The sequence below is a fragment of the Castor canadensis genome, chromosome 14, assembly GCF_047511655.1.
Source record: "Castor canadensis chromosome 14, mCasCan1.hap1v2, whole genome shotgun sequence".
Lineage (NCBI taxonomy): Eukaryota > Metazoa > Chordata > Mammalia > Rodentia > Castoridae > Castor > Castor canadensis.
Window position 1 is genome coordinate 69,750,239 of NC_133399.1, and position 20,955 is coordinate 69,771,193.

Consider the following 20,955-nt stretch of genomic DNA (forward strand, 5'->3'; position numbering starts at 1 on the left):
AGAAACAGGGAAAAGTTAATCATTGGATACTAAGTTGCAGTAAAACAGGAGTTAGAGGCTCTGGTCTGCTTTACATAGTGAGGTGACTACAGTTAACAATAATGTGCTCTACATTTCAAAAAGCCTAAAGAAAGGATTTTGAGGAGGATCCAAGATGGCAGTTATTTTAGGGAATCAGAATTCCTGAGCTCTGTGACTCTGGATACCACCTTGAGACGGGGGGGGGGGGGTGGTGGTAATTCTGAGGCACTTGGGTAATTCTGATTGCTTCTAGCTAAAATAATAACTGTCCTCACATTAGGTGCACAGAAAATTTAAGGACTGATCCTTAAAACACCTTTTAATTGCACCTAAACAGGAAAAATCCTGGTGTTGCACAGCCAGCAGGGCATGTCTGCCTTGAGAAAAAAGCCCCCTCCCTGTTCCTTTCTCTCTCTCTCTCTCTCTCTCTCTCTCTCTCTTGTTCTTTTAATAAGCAGAAGACAGAGCATTAATCAGAAACAAATTCTGCAACATCCTGGACTCCTAATCTGTGGAAAGCCTCCCTATGCCCTGCTGCACTGAGAAAAGTGGCAAGCCATTTCTCCTCACCAAAGCTGCTTGCAGAGACCTGCAAAATGTACAGTGAGCAACACGCACCACACACAACTCCTCTCCCCACCCTTGGGAACATAATCCAGTGCAGACCCTGGGCAGATTAAATCTGCTCCCCCCAACACACACACACAAAATTGAGAAGCACTGTAACCTAACACTGATAGTAGAGGAGGGGTGGAACATTGAACCTGCCCTGGAGAACAGGAGTAGGGCAAGGAGCTGAACACTCAGTGAAAGAATACAGGAAAAGTAACAAAGTTGAGAGTGGGTTGGGGCAACAAACCAACCACCCAAAGAGGGGCAGGTGGTGGATCCTTGAGTTGGTCTTGTTGGACTGAGGGCAGTACTCGAAACTGAATTTCCCCACCTTGCTGAGGGAGGAGCTGACTAGACAGAGTTGCATCTGAAGGACAACTGCAGCTGCTACCTATAAAACAACAGCTCTGAATACCTTGCACTAATCTGCAATGACTTACCTCAAGCTCCAATTTCAAACTGCCCCACTACTCATAAGCCTGTTGAGACCACATCAGAGCTCCCAATTGTAACAGGTGACCCATGAGACCAAGCAGGTGGGAAAAAGAAAAAGAAAAAATAATACGCCAGCCTTCTCCACCTCAAGTTGTTCAACAAGAGAGGAAGTACCTTCCCCAACAAAGCCCAGACCAATACCAGGATTGAATGCCAAAGGAATAACTCCAGAACTTTTACCAAGGAGACTGAACTTTTTGTTGTGGCTATACCTGGTGGGTTTTTAATTCTTCTTCTTTTGTATTACTAACTTTACCCTCACTATTATCTTATCACTATTTTTACCCTCTCTACTTCCCACTTTTTCTTGTACTACAATCCAATGTTCTCCTTCCCAAATATGCTTTCCACCCCTTCTCATCCACTCTGTCCCTATGTTCACATACCAGTCTTTTCCTTCCCCAATCTGTCACCACACTACCCTCCCTCCTACATGCTCAAGACTTGCTGATTAACCTACTGAACAAACCGTACACCCCCAACCCTTTGCAATCCCTGACACAGCACCCTCCAGTACAACAGCAGAAACACACCCCAACACATACAAGGGCCACAAAACCCAGCAGTCCCTATACCTCATCCCCAACCCTCCCACTTTTCCACCACCACCATTAGTACCACATTTACCAATTATTCAAGTTTTTTATTTCTACCCTAATGACCATTACCCGCCAAATCCAACTGTTTATAGATATTATCACCAAGGGATTTTCTATATAATATGGAAAAAACTGGTCTGGCATTGAACCTATGAATTTGGTATTGCTAATTTACATCTCCAGGCCAGGGACAGAAAGAGCACATTAACCTAACTAACCACCAACTCAGTCCAAACACAAAAAGTAAATTAAGGTAAAGAAAATAGGCAATTTAAACCACCAAATAACCTATCAAGAACAGAGTAGCATAGCACCAAGTGGAGAGATGGGGAGAAGAAAAAAGTAATACAATAGAGGATTTAGTGGGAAATGAACAAAATGGACACTCAGTTCCTAACCCCAACAAAACAATGACAAGTGTCATTAAAGAGCCCAGTGACTCTCACAAAAAAATCCCTTAAAGAGGAAATTTTGGAAAAAATCACTGAGAAACCCATGGAGAAGATACTAGATACAGTTAATCAGAAAGTACAAGACACACTCAAGAAAATTCAGGACACCAAAAATAAAGATACAAACAAATAAATGAACTCAGAGAGGACTTCAGCAAACACCAAAGTAAAACAAAGGACACTATAAAAAACATAGATATGAATTAAAGATGACAACACAAAATATAAAAGAGGGTTTGAAAAGATGTGGAAAACCTCAGAAAAAATCAACTAGAAATCCAGGAAATAAAAAGCCTTTTAGTCAAACAAAAAAACACAGTGGAAAGCCACTGCAGCAGATGAGAACAGTGTAAAACAGAATCTCAGAGCCTGAAGATAAAATAGAAATTAATGAAAAAAACAGAAGAACTCTTAGTCAAACAACTCAAGAGCTATGAAAGGAATATGCAAAAACTCAGTGACTCCATCAAAATACCAAACCTGAGAATCATGGGCATTGAAGGAGAAGATATGTAAGCCAAAGGTATATGTAATATATCCAATAAAGTAATAACAGAAAATTTCCATTCAGGTATAGAAAGCCTCCAGGACACCAAACAGACTTGACCAAAATATAACCTCCCCACAGCATATTATCATTAAAACAATAAGTACAGAAAACAAAGAAAGATTATTGAAGGCTGTAAGAAAGAAAAAACAAATAACATATAAAGGTAAAGTCATCAAAATGACAGCAGATTTCTCAAGAAAACCTTAAAAGCATGAAGTTCATAGGATGAAGCATTTGGGACACTGAATGAAGATAACTCTAGTCCTGGGATACTCTACCCAGCAAAACTATCATTCAAAATTGATAGAACAATAAAAATATTCTGTGATAAAAGAAACTAAAACTATATATGACCACCAAGCTACCATGATAGAAGATTCTGTATGGAATTCTGCACACAGAAGATGAAAGCAAACAAAACCAGGAGAGGACAGGAAGTATCAGACCACAGAAGAAAAGACAAGTAATCTAAGAATAGCAATGAACTGGATGCACACCTCAAATCCTTAAACAACAAAAACAACTAAATGGCAGGAATCACCACATACCTATCAATATTAACACTGAATGTCAATGGACTCAATTCCCCCATCAAAAGACACCATTTGGCAAACTGGATTAAAAAGGAAGATCTGACAATCTATTGTTTACAAGAGGCCCTTGTTATTGACAGAAATAAACACTGGCTTAGGGTGAAAGGATAGAAGAAGATTTACCAAGCCAATGGCCCCAGTAAACAGGCAAGGGTAGCAATTCTTACACAGAGTAGACTTTTAAACTTACATTGGTCAAACAAGATAAAGAAGGGCACTTCATACTAATAAAAGGGGCAATACACTGAAAAGAAATAACAATCTTCAACCTATATGCACCCAATGTCAGTGTACCCAATTTCAACAAACATACACTAAAGCACTTAAAAGCACATATAGAATCCAGCACAGTGGTAGTGGGATACTTTAATACCCCTCTATCATCAATAGATAGGTCATTCAGAGAAAAAATCAACAAAGAAATCCTAGAACTAAATGATACCATAGATCAAATGGATCTAACTTATGTCTACAGAATATTTCACCCAGCAATGGCAAAATATACATTCTTCCTAGCAGCCCATGGAACTTTAGATCATATCTTAGGGCACAAAGCAAGACCCAACAATTATAAAAAATAGAAATAATCCCCTGCAATTCTATCTGGTCACAATGCATTATAACTGAACTCAACAACAAAAGCAACAGAACAAAATACGCAAAGAATTTGAGGCTGAATAACACATTGCTCAAAAATCAGTGGGTCATAGAAGAAATATGAAAGGAAATCAAAACATTCCTGAAATTTAATGAAAATAAAAAACACAACCTATCAGAACCTATGGGACACAGCAAAGGCAGTCTTAAGAAGAAAGTTCATAGCCACATGTGTATATATTAAAAAGATTGAAAGATCTCAAATAAATGACCCAATGCTACATCTCAAACTCCTAGGAAAACACAAAGAAGCAGAACCCAGAACAAGCAGCAGGAGAGAAATAATAAAAATAAGGAAAAATTTGATGAAATACAGACAAAAAAATACAAAGAATCAATGTAACAAAAACCTGGTTCTTCGAAAAATACACAAAATTGACCAACCTCTGGTAGATATGACTAAAATAAGGAGGAAAAAGACTCAAATAAGTAAAATCAGAAATGAAAAGGGAGGTAACAACAACCACCAAGGAAACCCAGGGAATCATCAGTGATTCCTCTGAGAATCAATATTCAAATAAATTGGAAAGCCTAGAAAAAATAGACAAATTTCTAGGTACTTATGACCATCCAAAACTGAAGCAAGATGATTTTAACCATATAAGCAGATCTATACAAGTAATGAAATTGAAGGAATAGTAAAAGTCTCCCAAAAGAGAAAAGTCCAGGACCTGACAAATTCTCTGCTGAATTCTACCAGACAATTAAAGAAGAACTAATACCAACACTCCTTAAACTTTTCCATGAACTACAAAGGTAGGAACACTGCTGAACTCAATCTATGAGTCCAGTATTACACATATCCCAAAACTGGACAAGTGCTATAGGCCAATCTCCTTAATGAACCTTGATGCAAAAAGCCTCAATAAAATAATGGCAAACCAAATCCAACGACACATCAGAAATATCATTCACCATGACCAAGTTGGCTTCATCCCAGGAATGCAAGGATAGTTCAACATGCACAAATCAATAAATATAATACAGCAGCACATTAATATAAGCAAAGACAAGAACCACTTGATCATCTCAATAGATGCAGAAAAAGCCTTTGATAACATTCAACACCACTTCATGATAAAAGTTCTGATGAAACTAGGAATAGAAGGAAGGTACCATAACATTATAAAGACTATGACAATCATAGCCAACATAATATTTAATGGGGAATAATTGAAACCATTTCCCCTAAAGTCAGAAATGATATTAGGATGCCCACTCTCCCCACTCCTATACAACATAGTCCTAGAATTCCTAGCCAGAGCAATAAAGCAAGAGGAAAAATTAAAAGGAAAACAAATTGTTAAAGAAAAATCAAACTACCCTTATTCATAGATGAAATGATCTTAAACCTTAAAGACCCAAAAAAAACTCCACTCAAAAACTGCTTGACACCATAAACAGTTTCATCAAATTAGCAGGATACAAAATCAACTTACAAAAATCAGTACTTTCTATACACCAACAATGAACAAACTGAGAAAGGATATAGGAAAACATCTCCATTTACAATAGCCTAAAAAATAAAATACCTAGGAATAAACTTAACAAAGGAAGTAAATGACCTGTATATGGAGAACTACAAACCACTGAAGAAAGAAATTGAAGACGACTACAGAAGGTGGAAAGATCTCCCGTGCTCGTGGATTGGCAGAATTAACATAGTAAAAATGGCTATACTACCAAAAGCAATAACACATCTCCCATCAAAATCCCAATAATGCTCATCACAGAGATTGAAAAATCTACTTTAAAGTTAATTTGGAAACACAGGAGACCACAAATAACCAGGCTATACTGAGCAAAAAAAGCAATGCTGAAGATAACACAATACCTGATTTCAAACTATATTACAGAGCCATAGCAATAAAAAAAAGCATGGTACTGGCACAAAACAGATATGAAGAGCAGTGGAACAGAATAGAGCACCTGGATATGAATCCATGCAGCTACACCCACCTAATTTTTGACAAAGGTGCCAAAAACATAAGATGGAGAAATGACAGCCTCTTTAACAAATGTTGCTGGGAAAAGTGATTATTTACCTGCAGAAAACTGAAAGTAAATCCATGCCTGTCAACTTGTACTAGTATCAACTCAAAGTGAATTCAGGACCTTAATTTCAGACTCAAACCTTGAGGTTAATAAAAGAAAGAGCAGAAATACACTGTAAGAAATAGGTATAGGCAAGGATTTCCTCAGTAGAACACAAGCAGCTCAGTAACTAAGACAAAGGATGGACAAATAGGACTACATGAAATTAAATAGGTTCTGCACAACAAAATAAATGGTCTCTAATTAAAAAAGACCACCCATAAAATGGGAGAAAATCTTTGCTAGCTATACATCACACAAGGGACTGATAACCGGAATATACAGAGAGCTCAAAAAGCTAAACTCCGCAAAAATCAGTGAACCAATACAGAAGTGGGCAATTGAACAAAACAGAACTTTTTCAAAGGAAGAAGTCCAAATGGCTAAAAAAACACATGAAAAAATATTTGCTATCCCTGGCCATAAAGTAAATGCAAATCAAAACCACACTAAGATTCCACCTCCCTCCTGTTAGAATTGCTAAATCAAGAACACCACCAATTACAAATGTTGGAGCTGATGCAGGGAAAAAGGAATCCTCATACACTTCTGGTGGAAATGTAAGCTAGTACAGCCACTATGTTAAACAATATGAAACCTTCTTCAAAAACTAAAAATATATTTGCCATAGGATCCAGCAATACTACTCCTACGGATATACTTGGATGGATACAACTCAGGTCATTAGAAAGGTAACTACACACCCATGCTTATTTCAGCACTATTGACAATAGTCAAGCTATGGAAACAGCCAAGATGCTCCACTACCAATGAATGGACTAAGAAAATGTGGTATTTATACACAATGGAATTTTACTAAGTCATGAAGAAGAATTAAATCTTAACATTAGCAAGTAAATGGATGGAACTGGAGAACATGGTCTTAAGCAAAGTAAGTCAGGTTGCGAAATCCAAAAATCCTATGTTCTCCCTCATATGTGGATTATAGACCTAAAAAAACCCGCAGGAATACTATTGGACATGGGTCATACACTAAACACAAAATATGCATGGGAGGAATAGGGAAAGGGAAGGAAACCTAAAACTTGAATGTGGTTGATGTGCTCACCGTATAGGAACCAATATAGTAATCTTAAACTGGCAGAGGCCACTATGGGACTAGGAAGTAGTGAAGAGGTCTGAAAGAGATCAACCAATATGGGTTGTAATACACATATGTGTGGAAACAACACTAGGAATCTGTCTGTACAGCTATCTTTATATCAAACTGGCAAAAAATGCTATGTTTTCCTGATTATCTCTTATGTTTTCTTTTTAACAAAGTCAGAGAACAAGTGGGTGGAACAGGTTCTCTCTAGATTTTATCCTATCTTGCTACTCTATTTCCTTTTCTTTGTATGCTATCCTTTGTTTTAACATTAGATTGCAGTGGAAGATTTGAGGTTATTTTAAACAGTGATTAATTCCAAGTCACAGAGCAGCATCAACACACATCAAACAATTAAAGAATTAAGAACAAATTTTCATGAAATAAAAATTACATTGAGAATGCTGCCAAGCCAATAGCAAATGTAAAATTATATTTATTATAAGAAGAGTACAAATTCATAGATACTAATATTTGTGGAAATTGTTTGTTAAAATTAATGATATGCAGTAATACAAGTAGAGGATAGATATAAACCTTGGTATATACTAAGAAAAGTTAGGGAAAAAAAGAACCTTGCTAACATCAACTACCTTTGTCCCATTGGAAAGATAATATCAATAGATATCTTTTAACTCAGAACTTATTACAAAACTACATAAGTTAATTTTACCTTCATTCTGTTCTTAAAAAATTGCTTTTTGAAATGCTGACTATGCTTTAATATAGGCAGAGGATCAATCTGGGATATTTTGCATATTTAGGTTAATTCCAACTGCATTCTTGAATTGACTTAATTTAATATCCATTATAGTTGTCCCAGTCAGTTATCCTTTGGAGTTGACCACCTTTTAGACCTTATATGTGCAGATCATTGGGTCTTCTTCAGAAGGAAAATCTGGATCTAAACCTCAACAATGTCTGGTAGTCAAAGATTTGCCCAACTGCAGTGTGACCTGATCAATTATAATTTCCAGGGATAAAGGGACTGTGCCTTTCTTGTTCATACTGAATACTCAACCAGAATGGCAGACTCAATAAACTTTTCTCAAGTAAAGGAATATCTTTAGTAAAATTTTCATATATGATCACTCACAAAATCATGGATACTTAAATAAAAGTTCTGAAGCTAATTGATTCAACTTATTCTACTTTAAAAGGAGTGCCAGGCTAACAATGCATTTATTCAATGCCTTCCAGAAAAGCAATTCACTAATTAACACCTTTAAAAATCATCTCAAATTCATACTCAATAGTAAATATTTGATACAAAAGGAAAACAAAAAATAATTTCAATAGCTACTTATCAGAAGTGCTTTATTACACATCTCACATGAACCATGAAAAGGAGATAAACAGCAGAGTTACAATGCCTTGGAAAACCAACTACATGTCTTTCTTAAAAAACAAAGGAAAATATCTAAGGAAAATTGATTCCCACTAATAGATTCAGGACAAGAAACTTGTCAGGCAAGGTTGGTTTGCCCATTTAAGCAAGGTCATAGAAAATAAGTGAACATATTTTATGGTGGTAGTGATGTAATATGTTTTCCATCAAAGAATATGTATATCTCTTAGGAAGACTTCTTTTTGTACAGAAATAACCTGAAACCATAAAAAACTTAAAGGAATGCACCATTCATTATATTTTTCACATTTATGTAGGAGAAATAACATTAAGTGTACATGAAATAAATATTAGTATTAATAATCAAGACTCTCTATGTGTTCAAAATTGGCATGCAGGTGCTCCTTATATTGGTCATGGCAGCATGGAGTAGAATGCACCTGGGTGTCATCACCAGGAAAGTAAATATTGACATTGTATCATTGGATAGCATTCTCTGCAGAAATCAGTCTTAATTATCTTAATTTATAGCAATGTGGATAAATAATTTGATTGTAGTAAAAGTTACAAGTAAGATACAATCTATAAAATCCATAAAAACAATATTATTTGCAAAAATTTAAAGCATACATGCACAAACTGGTATTTGTTTTCGAAGATGCACATAAGTCTAAAGGCACAAATTAAATTCATTGTCACATTTCCTTACAAATGTGATGAGAATAGGAAGAGGTATAGAAATAATTATGAACAAAAAACTAGAGAAAGTCATTGTAAATCTGTAAAGAAATTGTTTAATGAAGTAATTGGCATGAGTACTTCAAATATGTGCACCCAAAATAAAAAGTAAAAATTAAAATAAAAGTTAAATCCTTCCACATTGCCTCCTATAGCAATAACAGACCAGAGGAATTTTAGAAGCTAGCAGTTACACAGTTTGTTTCACCTTAATTCTCTAGAGAGCTCATGTCACAATTAATAATAGTCTTACAGATATATTTGATTCAGGCACTTGTGTTGTTGTTGCTTTTTTTAAGTTATAGAAAACTGAAATTTCTTGAAAGCTTAATATCTTCGTTGTGTATGAGTTGACATTGTAACACATTTGTAAAAGTGAATTAGAGATTTAATATTCCTTTAATATAAAGCCCCTCTAAACAGTGTGATTTAATTAACAGATAATTAAATACCAAATATGAGAACTTTAGGGACTAACACATTGAAGCTGCATCAGGATGAAAGATGTTTACACATACTGCAAAAATTCTCCCCTGACTGACTGAGGCTGGGAATTGTGAGAAGAGCAGAGCCAGAGCAGGCTGATAACAAGCTGTTCATTAAAGAATTAGTCTCCCTGAGCTTGCAAAATGTCAAAGCCTCTTCTTCTCACACATCCATACAAAAATAACTACAGAGTGAAAAGAACACTGCTTTGCATTTGTAATAAGAGGCAAAAGATATTGTATATTAGATTCCAAATGATTTCTAAAAATACTCTGAAATGATTTTTAAGATGGTCTTTTATTTTCAATATTTATCATTATGACCTTGTCTTTATTCAATCTGTCTTCCACTCTGCTGTAGTTCCCCTTTTGCACTGTGAATTTACTTTTATGATGGCTAGTCCTTCTGTCTCACTTTATCTTGCATAATACATACTGATTTTAACACAAACAATACGGAAAATCTACAGGAGTGTCTGTCAAAAAGAAGACACTTCATGGAATATAATTTTAAAGTCCAAAAGGCAAAAACAAAACAAGAACTATTTCTCCACATGGTGATAATGAAAATAATTTGGAAATTTAATGTTAATAGTATAAAAATAAAATAACATAGACATTAGTTGAAAGTGAGTTACCATTGTCTTGCAATTGATATGGAGAAACAAAGACCAAAGAAACAAAGATGGGAGTTAGGAGAACTTTACAATATTCTACAATTGTTAGCAGATGTTGGAATTCAGGAAAGTACCACCTATTTCTCTGGTACAATAAAACATTATATATGAAGGATAAACTGATAGGCATGGACTCACTCAGCTTCTAGTTTGGACAGGCTACTATGTGGTGAGGAAAAAGAGGCCTGTAATTGCAATACGAGGATTCAAATTCTGATTTTCCTGAAAACTACAAATGACTTTGGCAAATATCAAATATTAGTCTCAGTTTCTATATTTTCTCAAAAGTGAAAATAAAAGTACCTAGCCAGTAGCTGAGAAGAATAAATAAGATGATATATTTAAAACAACCAACATGGGCTGAAAGTTTGGGTCAAGTTGTAGAGTACTTAGAAACACCCAGAGTTCAAACACCAATACTGCCAATAAATAAATGTAAATAAACAATCACCATAGTCATAGGGATGTGACAATATTTTTAATATATTAATTATCTCAAAAATATGTTAATTCCTTCATTCTCAACACTTTTTAATTCTAATCACCAGCAAAATGTTAATACATATACTTAGTACAATCTCAGTAGTTAGCAAAAGTATATAGCCTGGTTCTGCTGGTGTTAGGATTTTTTGATGAACTCTGTAATTAGCTCATACCTTTCTATTCACCTTGTCTCATGGATAATGTTTATTAAACTCCATAACCATACCAGCAAATATATCTAAAACATGTTTGGGTGTTTCTTTACCTTCTTATTGCCAATTACCTCCATAAGACCTCTACTTAAAATCCAGCAATCTCTGAATGTTATCATATCTTAAATATCTTCAATCTCTTAACTCTGAAACCTTATTTTACATTCAAAGAAGAGTATCTCTACGCATCCAACTCTTCAAATTATCAAAAGTTGTTCTTTTTCATCTTTAACTTTAGAATCACTAATACATTTTTATCTTATTCTATGTTTATTAAAATACCATAGCAAGAAATTTCATATATTTCAACCACTCTAGTATTTGTTCAATGCTCCATTTCTTTTGAGAATTACCTTCATTTTCCAAGGCCAATGTTTCAAACTTAACCTTCTAATGTTTGAGAACAGACTCCTATAAGTACTGAAATGATCCATTTCTATTTAATAACTACTTTACATTCAAATAATTGCCCTTTTTAGATGTTAGAGTATGGCTATGTTTCTTTTCCTATAAGAATGAAACATGATACTTGATTTTTAGCATCTGATCAAAAATTTGCTGAAGTTTACTTCAGCAAAATACACAAACATAATTTCAATTTAAAACACAAATCTTGTAATTATAGAAATTTGGCACAAGACAAAATATTTTTCCAAATAAAATTGTTAATTACTGAGATAACTTGTTATTTGCAAATTGTATGTTTTCTTCATCTAAAGAGTGTGTATAAAATCATGTGTATGCATATCATCACTTGTGTATCAAGAAATACATTTGATTTTACATTTATCCACTATGGAGTAGATAAGTAAGCCAGAATAGATCAAATTTCAGGGTAATCCCAAAAGCTTGAAATAGTGGACTCTCAAACCAAACAGAGAGTGAGGCTATAAATTCTAAGAGAAAAATAAAATGGAGTAAAAAACATAACAAGACATCGGGAAATTAAGTAGGAAAATAAGGCAAGGATATGAGAGTTACAACATCTTTGGATTTTAAACAAATATAATAGAGGTCCCACCTTTGAATTAAGTGACATTAAAGAGTATGGAATCACAGTGAAAAAATAAATTCCCAAAAGATAGATAGATAAATAGATAATAGATGATAGATAGATAGAAAGATAGATAATAGATAGACAATTTCTATTACTTTGATCATTTTTTTTTGCTATAACCAACAGAAATATAATTGGATACTTACAAATTTCTCATCAGTGTTTACATTTTCTGAGGATAAATTAATACAATGTTCACATTTTTGCATAGTCATCTGACCCAGAATACTGACACAAAACATGGAACAAAAAACAAAAACTGTACACTAATAATTTAGAATGCAAGCATTGTAATGTGCCCTCTGAGTGTCCGTGAATTTGTTATTTTGGTTTCCATTTGTCTCAGTTCCTTCATCTGCAAACAAGAGCAATGGCATTCATAATACTTTTATTGTTAAAACTGAATTTATATACACACACATAAAAACTCCTGATGAATAGTAAGTGATAAGTCAAAATTAATATTGCATATGACAATGTCATTCAATTAGTAAAATACACTCTTCATAAGAAACTTGGGATCTTTATCAATCTCTGAATTTAATATATATTTACATGGTTAGAAAATAGACAATATTTGGGCAATCTCTTTTTAAAACAGCTGTATTTTGAATGCTATCATTTCCCTGAATTTTAATGAATTTGGGAATGTGCATGAAAACAACTCGATTCATTAAAAGGAGCACTTATTTTTAATGAAATACTTATTGCCATCAAAAAAGTCAAGTAATGAAAGAAAAAGTTTATCAAACACTAAGAATTAGGAAGAAGATGGAAAAAATGAAAAATAATTAGCAAGGGGAAAGAATGGTGAATGACTGGTAGGTAGGTGAAAGAAGAAATGTAAAGACAAACATGAAACTAATCCCTTCACTGTAAATATTCAAATCTCATTGGGTAATAAAGTTTTAAATAAACAAGTATGAGAAGAAAACTTGGAAGAGGCAAAAACAAAGGCTTAAGTCATTGAGGAATAAATTTCATATATAGGTCTTATGCAAGAGAAAGGGACACTGAGAAACTTTATGTTAACTACTGCAACAGATACATATGTCTATATTACTATATAAGACTTCCATATGTCATTAACTCACTTTGCTATCATTATAAACAATTTGGGTAAAAATTACCCATAAATTGTAAAATGATCAGCATTTTATTAATAAAATACCTCTCTCTGCCCTAAACAGTGAAAATAATGACTATTCAAATCAACACATATCCATCAACAACTTTCCTTTTTAATTTATGTGTGTGTTTAAAATAAACCTCATCCTTGCTTGCATCAATTCTTTTCTCCCTGTCACTGACTCCTAAGCATTTGATTGCAGAGAGGAGGAAACCGCCAATGAGGGGGTTTCACTACTTTAACCTCACTACCACAGATTTTGCAAGTCCTCACTGTGACCTGGTAACAATATTTCCACTAGTATTATCAATGGATTCTACTCTCCATGGCAAGTAATCCACACACTCTCCTTTCTCTTCTGATCTTCTCTTCATTTCTTATTCTCAGTTAATTGTTCCTTATTCCACTGTGAAAGCAAACACAGTCATAAGAGAATATCTTTCACTGCCAGACCCATTGCCAACTTAACTCAGTACTAAGTGTAACTGTGCCTTCTGACCATTCCTATCCTTACTTTCTGTCCTTCCAAAAACAAGCTCCCTCCATAGTGCACTGGAGGACATCCACTCCCTTTTGTTAGTCCACTCACCTTCTAAATAAACCTCTATTTCATTACCATCTTGTTTCTTTTTACTTGGTCATTCTCACCAACTTGAAAATTTGAAAATCTGCCATGTTTAAAACAAACAAACAAACAAACAAAAATCTCCCTTAATTCACATTTTACTGTAGCTGTTTCCTGCCTATATTTTTCTCTTTGTATTTTAGTTGATTCATAATAAATGTATGTATTTATGGGAAGGATGTCATCTTTAATACTATAGATTGGGCAATAGTCAAATAAGGATGCTTAGCTTATAAAGCATCTCAAAAATTTATCATTTCTTTGTGTTGAAATAATCACAATCCTTTTATATAGCTATTTGAAATGTAAAATACGCTATTAAGCATAATCACCCTCCTGAGCCATAGAACACCAGAGCTTATTCCTCTTATCTAACTGTAACATTGTTATCTGTTGACCAAACTCTGTCCCTTTCTGTCCCTCTCCCTGATGTCTAGGAATCACTACTCTGTTCTTTACTTTGAAAAGATCAACTTTCTGTGCCTGGCTTATTTCACTTAGCATAATGTCATTGAGGTTTAGCTATAATGTTACATTGTGTGTGTGTGTGTGTGTGTGTGTGTAGCTGCAACTAACATAGAATTCTGAAGTCTCTTCAACACACTGATTTCATTTCCTTTGAATATATACCAAGTAGTGGGATTATCAGATTATATCATAGTTATACTTTTAACTTTTTGAGGAACTTCCATAATATTTTCCTTGTTTACTTCTCTTTCCATTACTTATGTAATCTCTTTTTTCTCTTTCTGACACTTATGGTTAGAATGCTCAAGGGCTTCACTTTCTATGTAAATCCCTTTCTTTGGAAATCCAATGAACCCTTTCTAAATATCTTTTTATATATAAGTGTGCCTATAACATGATTCCAATAGTATATTTTACAAACAATCAATATATACCTTCAAAGGAAAGTCAGATCATGTAACCACCCTTCTCAGAACATTCCATGGTTTTCCATCAAAATCAAAATTCAATTCAAGAAACCTGTTTTAAACCACACATCTCTCCATGATCTGACTCTGGCTCCTTCATTGACTTCATTTCTTGTATCTCTCCACCCCCTTACTTTGTTTTTAAATCTCTCTTTGACCATAATGGCCTCCTGTTGCACCTTGCAAACTCCAAGCACATTTTGGCTCTCCCCTCTTGGTCTGGGTGGTTCTGTTACTATCAGAATTAGCTTTTCATTAGGACCTCTGCTCAAGTGACTTGTCATATGAAAGCAATCTATAGAATTATCTTCACACTCTCCATCTTCTCATACCACTTTATTTTTTTTCTTTCTAATACCTAATGTCACCTTATGTATTTCATAGAAGCTCCATGAAGTCAGAAACCTTGTTCTATCCTGATGGATAGTAAATATTCAATATGTATTGAGATAATGATATGGTGTTCTTTGCAGCTATCAGTTCAGCCATATATCTGAGAGCTTTGTAGATAGCAGCTGGGAAACAATGTCTTCTGAAATATCACTCTTCACTTGATTGTTTAAAATGGCTTTAGTGGCTGTGGTCTCTTAATAACACTAAGTTTGATTGAAGAGGCATGTCAAGCAATTTAGGCTTTTAGTTATTAATCTGAAAATGGAGAATGAAAGAGAAGTTGATGAATCATACCAGTTATAGAAAATTGCTAATTTAATAAGCAACTCATTAGAATTTGCTATGGTGGCTCAGAAGTTTAATGAGCAGAAATTTTCTCTCCAATTTTTCTGAAGCAGTGAGATGCCAGTGAATTGAACTGATGCTTTAATAATAGTGATTTTTTTTTCTGCATGAGAAATTAGCCCACATATCTTCTAACTCATATTCAGCATCCATTGTACCAGTGTTAAAGATCAGAAGTCATGTCATTTACAGTGATAAAATATGGCACAGAGTGCATATTTTAGTGCACAGTTTTAGCTCAGTGGTAACTAGCTCATGTTTATACAGTTATGCATATTCATAGATTTTATAATATGTTTGTATAAGATAGTAAGCTTATAATAATAGCAATAACTGTTGACAGGACCTCTGCTGAGCACTCTAAATACTCTCTTTAATTTTTTCTTTAACATAGTTCTTTTATACTATCATCTGGAGGGAAAGGCTAAATACATTTAACTATTTTTTGAAATTTTATCTAATTTATATATGTATGTTCACTTAATAATGCTTTCTTAAAAATCATACTACATTTTCACCCCAAACTGAACATTGCTAGCCTTTTTTCCCCTTTATTGTTATGCTGCATAGGGGTACACCATGGCATTATAAACATTCTTATAGTGTATCCGATATACCATACTTGAATTCATCCCCTCCAATGCTCCAGAAACTTTAAGGCAAAATTTTTCCACATCTGTTCAAATTTCAAAGACATATTGAGAACGACTATGACTGAGGAAAGTATTTTTTAAAATCATGTTCTTTGAAGACAAAACCGAATTTACAACTAAGCCACTCATTCTTTAGCTGTTTAGCTGTTGCATTGGGCATTATGCCTAATCTCTCAGAGACTCAAGTTCTCAATCTTTAAAATGAAGTTAATTTAAGTCTGTGACAGAGAATTGTTATCTGTCTTAACTACTTATATTTATATAAATTGCTTGATTCATAACAAATGAGGCTATGATATTTGATAGGTTAGGTGTATGAGATGAATACTTGATGTACTTTATTTTTAACTTAACAATGGATTTATCAGGCTCTAACCTGATTCTAACTTGAAGAACATCTGTATATTAAACCTAAAAGAGTGGTCTTTCTTCTGGTGCTAAAGTTTAAAACTGTAGATGAAGCCAGCAGAGGATAACTGAGCATTGAACAGACAGATTTAGAGTTCAATTCAAAAGCAATGTATAGAACTTGTCCTCCTAATAACAAGAATACAAGCAAATTATAGCAGTTGGACTGGGTATCATTACTAGCTGATATATAGCTTTGCTGAGAAGCATTGAATGCATAGTTTTAAGATCAATTATTATAGGTATAACTTTTTGAAAATTTCTTTGCTAATAGGATTCTGAAGAACATGAACTTTGATGTATGATGCTCATGACTTCTGATTCTGTTTATCTCATAAGGATTATGAGACTATCATTAAATTACTAAACCTCTTTGAAATCCAGTTTCCTCATTTATAATGTATTTTGAATATTAGAAGTGATATAAAGCAAAAATGCCTGTTATATATTTCAGAGTATTAGTCTCTTCCAAATCTTGACTTGAATTACTCTCCTAATTAAATTTGGAAGTAATTTCATAGATGGAAATGTTTCTATTTTCCTGAAGAATGATTATGCATTTGTTATAAATGGATTCAGTGTTTAGAGCCCTAACTGCTAGAGTTGCCTCCAAGAGTCATTGATGTCTTTGGGTTACTTGCACTGATTACATGGAAATCTCGAAGGCAGAGCTTCTGAAATAGAACATGGTTTAACAGCTTTGAAAAACAAAATTTCTAAATGATTAATTTAGCATTAGGACAATCTTTTACTTCTTCTTCCTCAGTCCACAGAACATTGAACGATTCATACTCCATCTAGCTTTCTGCACCTAAGTCTCTAGCCTATATCTCTCTTGCCCACTAAAATGCAAATTCTTTAAGAGTAGACATTCATCATAGCTCTTAGAATCCCATACTTATTGAATGCATAGCTTAGAGTCAGAAGAAAGAAAAAAGTCTGAGAATATAAAATAGTAATTTATCTTTTATAACTCCCTACTAAGAGCACTTTCCACTAGAATCCATATGATTTCATGATGCTATGGCTCTTAGTTTTTACTGAAGTCTTCTCTGAAATTTTGAAATATCATAATTTGTCTTAAATGAGTTTTTTGGAGAGAGGGACTGGGGTTGAACTCAGAACCTTGCAAAATACATGCTCTACCACTTGAGCCACACTTCCATTTCATTTTTGCTGAGGTTATTTAGAGATAGATCTCATGAACTATTTGCCTCCATTGGCCTCTAACCATATTCCTTCCTATCTCAGCCTCCCATGTAGTTAGAATTACAGGTACTAAATGAGTTTTTAATCTAAAATAACCAAATGTATCCATATCACATTGTCATTTTATTTTATTTTTTATTGTGCTTGGGGTACATTGTGACATTTACAAAAGTTCTTACAATATATCAAATGAATCAGTTGAAGTCGCCCCCTCCATTATTTACACTGTCATTTTAAAAACCAGAATAAAACAAAATACAGCTCTTTTTTTATGCTCTTCCTGCTTCATTTCATTTGGATAATTGTGCCCTAGATTTAGCTCACAGTAATAAACATTTTAAATAACAAATATTTGCTATTTATAGTTGATTATTTTATGTACAAATTATGAGAGATTTCTGACATTTGTGAGCCTGTCCTGAACAACTTAGGATACAATGTAATTGAAGAGAAAATTTAATATTTTATCAATGAGTCTGTGAAGACATTTCTATTGTTAAACAGCCAACAGGTGTTTGAAAGCATGCTCACTTCACTAATCATCAATAGCATCTAAATCTAAACCACAATGGATTATAACTTTATAGAGTTAGAATGGCTATTATCAAAAAGACAAAAAATAAGTTTTGGTAAGGATCTGGAGAAAGGGTTTCTTATAGATTGTTTTTGGAAATGCAAATTAGTATAGCAACTACAGAAAACAAATCAAAGGTTTCTTCCCAAATTTAAACTACAACTACCATAAGATCCATCAATCCCACTAAGGGGTATGTGTTCAAAGTAAATGAAATCAGTATGTTGACAAAACATCTGCAATCTCATATTTATTGTAGCACTATTCACAACAGCTAAGTCTACTACAGCTTAGAATCAAGCTAAGTATTAATCAGTGAATGGATTGGCTAAAAGAAATGTGTTACAAATATATAATAGAATACTATTCAGCTACATAAAATGATGAAATCTTGTCATTTGTCACAATATGAACAAATCTGGAGGACATTATGCTAAGTGAAATAAGCCAATTACAGAAAGAAAAATATCTCATGATCTCTTCTCACTGCTATACAGAATCTGAAAATGTAAAAGAAGAGAATATAACAGTGATTACCAGAGATTTGGGAGAGAGGAAAAGAGAGAGGATCAGTAGTAATTGCTCAACAGGTACCGTTACTGTTAGGCAGAATATATTCTACTGTTCTATTGCACAATGGGGTGACTAAAGGGAATAATACAATTAAAAATACATGATGATTAAAAAAATATATTTTATAATTATTATTAGATAGGTTTTGAGTGTAATTATTTCAAAGAAATGGTAAATGTTCAAAGTGGTGCTTATGTTCATTTATGCTGATTTGATCATTACACAATGAATACATGTATTAAAACAATACACAGTCCCCTTTCATATGTACAATTATTAAATGTCAAAGAAAATTTTTTTAAATGATTAGCAGTCCACTAGACTGAGGAAGTTCCAGCATCCTGGGCCCTACATTAGAAAACCTAAATCTACTTCACTATAAACTGTCATATCGTAAGAAAACAAATTTAAGCTTAACCAATCACAAACTGCCAATAAATCTCTGAAGAAGGATTTGGAGGCCGGTCCACTTTCACTAATCACACCTTTTCATTGTCTTGCTTCTGGGAACACCTTATAAATGTCTTCCCCACCCCCTACTCTTCAGTGGCATCCCAATCTGCTTGCCCCTGGTACTGCCCAATTCCTGAATTGCTGTAAGTAATCTCTTTAGAATTTTAATGTGCCTAAGCTTAGTTTTTAATACGTTTGTATTCTTTCATTTAAATCTCACAGCAACCATTTTTACCCAGGCCTCAGTAGAGCCATTTAATTCATTTCCAAGTTGTTTGTAAAGTTCCAAGGCTGCAACATGTATGGCTATTTTGAACTGGTGTGTGTCATTTGGGAGTCTGCCCACAGAATGTAGAATTGCCTCTTATGGGCAAAAATATTAAGGAAAACACACTTTCTGGAAGGACATGGTTCTGACTTGGGCATCGCTAATCAGCATTTAAAGGCGCCTGGTGCCCTTTGCAAACCACGCATCTGCCCTGGTGGAAGCGCGGGCACCCCAGTTGGAGAGGAAAGGAGAGCAGGGTAAACAGGAGTCTGGGTTGTCACCTGGAGTGTCCTGAGCAGCCGGGCTACTGTCCCTCTGGGATTGGCATGGGTCTGACAAGTGAACATGTCCAGGATTCCAGTGACAAGTCATCCTCTTAGCTTGGGTGCACTGGACACCCTGCACAAAAAGCACAGGAATGATGGAGCCTCTAGAGCAGTTGTGTTTTTTTAAATCTGATTGTTAAATTAAATTCATTACTAAACTCAGATTCAATATCTCTCCCAAACTGTAGTAAGTATATTTACCTATGACCTTATTTTTGCTTTGTTAATGTGAATCAGCTATTTTATTCTCTATTGTGTTGCCAGTAGAAAACTTGTAAGAATGACAATTTCAAATGGTGGCTATTTTTTGAAAACAAGCCAATTAGATTGACCTGTACAGCCAATATACAAAATACATTCTCCTCAAGACTAGAACATCTGGGAGACAAATGTATTCATTTGCCAAACTACTATGTGGGCCCCTTACTGCTCATTGTTACTAAAAAGTAATTAACTTAGCACAATATAATAGTTCCAAGTCTATTAGGAAAGCAGCTTGGGAATTTAAATAAATTAGCTATGATCAGAACTAATGAAATCTCTAACAGTACCAGGTTTAATTGGGAAAGTTGTTCAGATAAGATGCCCAATAATTTGTATAAGAAATCTGGAGGTAATTAAATAAATGTCCAAGTGAATTAAAGTCAGTTAATTTAAAATTAAACAAAAGTCAACATTGTAAATTGACTTACATTTTCAGATATTTTGATACATTCTTTAATACTAAATTTTACAGTATTACATAATTATCACTATCAGTATAATTTTAGGGGAGTCACAGAAAAAATAGAAAGGAAGTTATGTATGAACTTAGGAAAGTAAATTAATGTATTTAGACTACTCAAAATGACAAAGTCCAGTGATTCAGCTAACCAACTACTCA

The 20,955-nt window shown here is 34.1% G+C and overlaps 1 protein-coding gene across 1 annotated transcript in view; it reads right to left on the minus strand.

Annotated features, from left to right (window-relative positions):
- Sgcz (sarcoglycan zeta) overlaps nucleotides 1–20,955 on the minus strand; it is a 1,041,297-nt gene that overhangs the window by 522,840 nt on the left and 497,502 nt on the right. The gene's annotated exons all lie outside the window — the stretch shown is intronic.